The sequence below is a fragment of the Dermacentor variabilis genome, chromosome 9 (assembly GCF_050947875.1).
Source record: "Dermacentor variabilis isolate Ectoservices chromosome 9, ASM5094787v1, whole genome shotgun sequence".
Lineage (NCBI taxonomy): Eukaryota > Metazoa > Arthropoda > Arachnida > Ixodida > Ixodidae > Dermacentor > Dermacentor variabilis.
This window is the reverse complement of record NC_134576.1, coordinates 129,809,766-129,816,746: the sequence shown is the minus strand read 5'-3', so window position 1 is coordinate 129,816,746 and position 6,981 is coordinate 129,809,766.

Sequence of the window (6,981 nt, the reverse complement as noted above, 5' to 3'; positions counted from 1 at the left end):
TGCCTACGCATACGAACAGCGATCCAAAAGCGATTTCCCACGATGGTTTACTTCCGAACGCCGGAACAACAACGTGCCATCTCCTCGTTCCTCCCCACGTACGGTCGCACGTACCGGACTTTCACTGCCCTTGTCGTCGTTACCAGGCGGCATTGTGGCCTGCTTTTTACGGCTGCGCGTAGAGTCAGAGTATACGACAACGCTGCGCCCAACTCCAGCGTGGCATGCGTCATCACAGCGACTCGGATCGACGACCCCTTGCACCCAAGCCGGCTGCCGACGCTCACAAAGAAGCTCTTGGAAGACCGCAGCTAATTGGTCGAGAAGTGCGTCAACTCGGACTTTGCGTTCCTTCGGGGGTTTACTTGAGCAGCTCGAGGATGGCGTAGCGCTGGAGTATACTACTGGGCACAGAGGAAGACGGGCGTGTCCGCAGTGATCGAACAGCTAGGCAAGCCCACGCCCTTTCTTACCCTCAGCAAGTCAGTAGTAGTAGTAGTAGAAACTTTTATTCAGAGCTCCACAATGCACGAGTGCCTGCTCGAGCTCGGCTGGTCGAAGCGCACCGCCACAGGGTCGGCGCCATAGCTAGCCAGCTACCTGCAAAAACGCTTCGCAGAACTTTGATTCCCACGCGCGTCGAATTAAAACATTTTTGTTTTTCTTTCCAACGAAATGAGAAGTATTGCTTACGCAAAGATTAGTTCTGTAATGTGACTGCGATTGCTAGGTCATGTGAAGGGTACTCGCCGAGTAGATTCCTCCTCACTCTATAAAAAAAGAGAGAAACAAAAAAAAAGAAAGAGAAAAGGATTGCTTAGTGCCTCCCCCCCCCCCCTTTCCAAAGGCGACGCTCATCCATCCATATCAGCGCCTCGCGCGGCAAGTTTAAACTGGCACGGCGGTACAGTTGGTACCAACGTTTTAGAATCTAAAAACCTTGGTTGGTACAGTGCACTAGAAGGGTTGTAACGGAGGGACCGGTTTCCTAGCGTTGTGCTAGCGCCGACGAAACTGCACACGCGCTCTTGTAGAGCAACAGAAATGGCGCGAATATTCGCCTTGTGACTTCAAGCCAATAGCGAAATTATTCACTTCCATCTACGGCATATGTTGTATGACGCTGGACACGTTCTCGGCGCGAAAGAACGCGTCAATTTTTTTTCTTCGAGCGTCGCCATTCCGTATATGAAGTTATGCTTTCACATAGCAATTCAATATAGATTAGGACTTTCATACTGACTCCAAACAAATATTTGGTTATTTGGTTGGAGTCAGTCCGAAAGTCCTAATCAATTTCCCAACCTGACAAGCAATTCTGTCGGAATGTTTAGCTTCAATTCATCATAGAGTCCGCGAGCACGATTTGGCTCGGTATTCGAGTATCTCGCTCCGTTGGGCACTGTTTCGACGCTCCTGCGATCCATCCGTTTTCGCTTACTTTAGCGTGCTCAAAGCGATTAGCCGCTTCTCGAGCTAATGTACAGAGGCAACGATGAAGTGTGTCCCTTGTATTCATACCAGTGAAATGTCAATGCATATCGCTGGATCACTGCTACAGGGGCCACACTCGGCAGCGTGCGAAATGGAAAACTAAGATTTGGGGGCGCGCTAAGGTAGGCATAAATCCCGATTTTCCTAATGCGGGTCGCCCTACTGACGCATTATTGTTATATCGCAAGTCAGCGATAGGCAGCACGCTAGCCAAAGGTAGGTTAAAAATATATACGGAATTAACTCGTCTCGTGTTGCAAATCGAAGTAAAACAGTGTGTTTAGCAAGACACCGCAGCTCCACGTAAACAGCACCTCCCAGGCGCATGCCTGCCCTGACCGCTATCCCAACAGCAGTGTAGCGATGTAGCCCACGAAGCAGCGGCGGAGGAACCGAGCGAGGCATACCAGATCGCCCGGAGCAACCATTTAGAGAAGACACGCGCACGTGAAGCTCGATTAGTTAAACAATTTTCTCGCCCTAACGTGGCGACGAGTACATCTTAACCAAGGACATCTCTACGGACCGGCAAAAGAACGACACGAAGTCCGGAGTTTCCATTGAGAATGTCGACGTACGAGCACCGAAAACGCAGATCGCCGGCGATTTGAGGGCTGCCGTGTAAACAAGGCCCACGACGCGAAACGGAAAGCGTAAGCGTCGACCCAAGCGTTACAAAAAGAATAATTCTATTATTGAACAGGCCAGTGTACCATGCTGTGCCCAGACCAGTTTCAAAACCGCGAACTGCGCCGTCTAAGCGCTCACTGACACTCGTATAAACTGTTCACAACGCATGCATATCAGAGATAATCCTTTTTTTAAGTTCATGTAAACTAATCTGTAAAAATCAGGTAAAAATATTCATTCATGTATGACCGGCAATCATTTATTTGCTAAAAGGCACTGTCCACGCGACATCCGAATATGCTGATATCGCATAGTGTCCAACGATACTTTTTCGGGTGCACCAAGACACATTTTGCTTATTATGTGCATTATCTGTTAACATATCCAGTACAGTCAATAGAAGCCCATTCCCCTTTTGCGAGGAATCATGCATTGCTGCACTCCGAAGGCATCGTATGGCGTCAGAACCGGTAGCGCCATCTCATTCGCGCTCCGCAAACTAACCGCTGTAAGCAGTCTATATGGATGTTCTTGTCCCGAAGGTACAGCATAGAAGAACCAACTTGGTACAACCCCTCTGTCGTTCCTATGAATGGTACCTGGCGTAATTAGACATACACAACAACTTTGTTTGGGTACCGTTAAACAATCTGACGTATAATCACGTAATCGTTGTTCACACTCAAATAATCGGAGCAATCCAAAAGGCAGTTCTCACGGTGTCCATAATGAAACGTTCCTAAATTTGTGCTAGATCTACGAAAGGAGCATGCGGAAGCATGTGAACACAAACGCAGGACATCATGCGCACAAATGCTAAGTATTTATCTGTAACTGTGTTTTTAAGAAGACTCTAGCAATACCAATTAGACAATTGTGAAAATTTCGCTAATGAACTTTCAATATAATGCAAGACTTGAAGCCGGCCGTCAGACAGGCGTTCACCGAGTGTACACTGTAACCAACTGTTCCAAGACACACTCTAAAAGCTGACGCTGCTGTAATTTCCGCGGCGGGATGAATTTCGGCCCAACTTCACCTACACAAAACCGAAAGAGAAGTGCCAAAAGCGCAAAAAAAAAAAAAAAACGGCGCGCCCGACGTAATTAAATTACGCCCGTGAGTGACTGCCTTCCATGAGACGAGCGCCTTCATCAAGCGCCGATCTCGCTCGCTTCATGTTCGGCCGACGTATACAGTGGTGAACAAAAAAAATATATTTTGCATCTGGGTCCTGCAAGTTAAACTGCTCAGCCCCCCAAACTTGTGAGTAACGCGTATTCTAGGTTCGCGCGACAAAATGAACAAAGCGGAAAATGGAGCTTAATTCATTATTGCACCACAAGCTGTACCACTGAGATGGATTACATTTTGGCCTTGCATGGATGGATAACATCTTGTCCGGCGCGCCTTGCCTGACGTGAGCAAATATTTCCAAGCCACGGCCTTGGTCTAGGCACCGTCGCCTGGAGATATGGAACGTACGTACGTGCACAGACGCGGCACGGGCTACTGAGCCTCATTTGACGGTGATGACTCGGGCGATCATACCAAGACTGTTCTGGAGAACACCTGCACTCCGCATAGGGCATCTCGATGCGTGTGCTCGCAGATCGACACCGGCCACGAACACGCCCCTGACTCACCCCGGCTGATCATTTAAAGGACCGATCACCAGGTCTGGCCATTTTGAGCTGACAAGTGCAGAGCATACATTGCGCGATAACAATCGTGTCTGCAAAGTATTACATCGCTACGCGCCGCGGAAAGATCTGAAATTTCAATCCGAATGTCGTTTCCCTTTTCACGCGCGGCCGCCGCGCTCCAAGCCGGACGGTGACGTAATCGTGCCCCTGCGCCTATGTAATCGTGTCCGCAGTGTGACGTCGCTCGTGGTGACACGTGACTTCGAGAATTATTCAAGACATCTGTTATCTGAGCGATCTGTTGCTTGAATTGACGAAATGAAGTTTAGAGAAATAATAAAACACACAAACGGAATGTCTGCGTGTTTTCCGTTTTACTTCGCACCGAAGCAAGATAGATGTACTTCTGCTTCGTCTGCTTGTTCAGACGGTCGTGCGGTCACGTCCGCAAGTACCGAAACTATGCCGTTTTCTACCGTGTTCCAGTGCATGATCACGCCCTGCAATCCGCTTGTTCTGCCTCAGTATTCGTGTAGCACTGAATTATACCGCGTCATGTTTCCTTGTGCACAGCGCGCAAAATCTTGTGCTGCGCGAACAAGACAAGAGCTCGCGCGCGACGCCGTCGGCGGAAGCGCGTAGCGCCGAAAAACAAAAAAGAAAGGAGCAAAAAAAAAAAGAAAATGAAGGCGTGGTCTGTGACGTATGCGTCACGCGATCCTCGACGTCCGTTATGGGAGAACGCAGGGAAGGAATTTCGCTTGCGTTGGCTAGACGGGGCGAGTGGAGAGAGGGTCTTGTTTGGCAGTGGAGCCCCCCTGCTGAAATCATGGGTTCGCGGGATTTCTATCTCGGCTATTAATGAGCCGATTTGAAAAATTTTTGCGGCAGAAAGCTCCCTAGATGACACGTGACAACTTCCAGCGTACAACCAAAATTCGCTATGGGGCCTGGTGAGGGGCCCTTTAAAGCCGATAAGATTTCTTTTGATCTTTCGGCCGAATTCGTGATTGGAGGCCCGTGATGGTCGGACTCGGCAAGGAAAGCGTTCGTTCACTCTCTCCCTCTCACTCGTTCTTTCGTTCGCTCGTACGTTCTTTACCATCATGGAACATCCCTAGAAGGGGGATTGGCCACGCAAATGAAAATAAGCAGATATGACCGCTCAGGCACCAGTCACGAGCTGATGCTGATAAGTATTGAGCCTTACCCTGAACAAGTTGAGCGAGGTATGTAAATTGCCGGGAATATTGGCGAATTTGTCTAAATTCAATGGTGCAAAAATCAGTTATGTTGTGAGCCTATCTTCCAGGTCGTCTGTGAACATGGTGGCACCTCTAGAAACGTTCACTGTGGAAGAGCGCAAAGCACCATAATCATTCCCGTTTCTCCAAGGCAAGTGCGTGAAGCAGATCGATAATGAAATGTCACAAACTTCAGGTGACAGTGACCCTTCGTCATTGCCATCATCCTAAATTCTTTATGTCCACTGCAGGATAAAGGCCTCTCGCAGCAAGCTCCACTTACCCCAGTCTTGTGCTAGCTGAATCGAACTTGCACCTCCAATTACCCCCATCCTGCGCTAGCCCGGTCTAACTTGCATCTGCAAGTAGGCAGGATTAATGGCAGTAATTATAGGTTAGTGAGGTCGAGGACTGCTTTCAATTTGAAAACAGAAAGAGCAAAATTAGTCAAGAAGAAACCGGCGAAACTAGACGCAGCAAGAGTAATATCAGACAAATTGAGGCTGGTGCTCACAAGCAAATATGCAGCTTTAGAACAGGAAGACGAAGATAACGTAGAATTAATGAAACCGTAACTAGCTCTGACTTCTGAAGCAGCAATTGAAGTGGGAGGTAAGGCATCAAGGCGACCAGTAGGTAAAGGCCGAAATAAACAAGAAAGCATGAAAGTGTCGAACTCAAGAGATCGGATAGAATTCACTCAACAATCAAAGCTCATAAACAAGAAGGAAGTAAGCAATATTTGAAATTATAACGTTCGAAAGAGATTGAGGAAGCAGTCATAAATGTTTACAGGAGGGCATTCAACTACATTTGTTTTGCACTAAATAACATCTACCTGTGTAGTGGCGGCTATGTTTTTAGGACAAACCATTCCAGAGAAACCAGTGACACATTACAGCTAAGCAATGTTGTTCATACATGAAGAGAATACTGGTGCCACTAATATATCCACCTGGTTTATTGAAAATGAGCAATAAAAAAATTGACAACATGTTACACTCCCGTAACACGTGAAGGCAGAAGCCTGCAGTGCACGCGGTAATGCGTTAAGTTATCCGATTGGAGGGGTCAGACTTCTTGCAAGACAATGAGTTGCAGTGTGAAGTAAACATACAGCGCTGTAGGTCGATTTCGTCAACGACACATGCGAGCACCTAATGCACTAACTAAAGGTTCTTTCGTATGTTATTTCTTTCCGTCTTTTTCTTTCATTGGTTGGTTCCTTCTTTTGTTCCTTCATTCCTTTGTTTTCTTTTTCTTTTGTGTCTTCATTCATATTCAGCCATTTCAGCTTCACTTGCTTATGGGGGTTTGAGCCATTCCAGTTTTTTTTTTTTTCTATCAGCCATTGCTGACGATATTTTTTTGTACCACTCAACTTTATTTTTGGACCACTTTTTTTACCACTCGACTAGATGCCGCTTTTTTCGTTTATAAGCCATTGCAGTGAGCCACTCAAGACTCTTGCCTTAAAAAATGGCTGCAGCGTGAAATCAGTGAGAAGAAAACTTGGCATAGGACAGGACAAGGTGTCTTCAAATTTGGAGCACAAGGATAACTTAAAAAGGAAAATTCTCATCCTTTCTCCAACTTGCAGGCTTCCAAACACAACTGATTTGCCACAAGGACAACATGTGTGCGTAATTTGGTGCACCATGGGGAACTATTGTCGACATGAAGGTCCATGACTTATACAGATTTAGAATTGGCCACGAATCAGGTGGAACTGACAAAGTGTGGCAACAGTGGTATTGTGTTGTATTAAAGCGAAAGCTTATATCTGCCTAGTTTCCTCGACTCTGTACTTGGCTTAGTTTCTTGCCTCTATATGACAGTAGGGCCTCATAGATGGCCACCACACTAATTTTGATGCAAAGCGCTCTGCCTTTTCCAGCCACCTTTGCACCCGATTTTTGTTTCTGGCCTCTGGCAGGGAGGTTGATGACTGTGTCCTGTGTTGCATC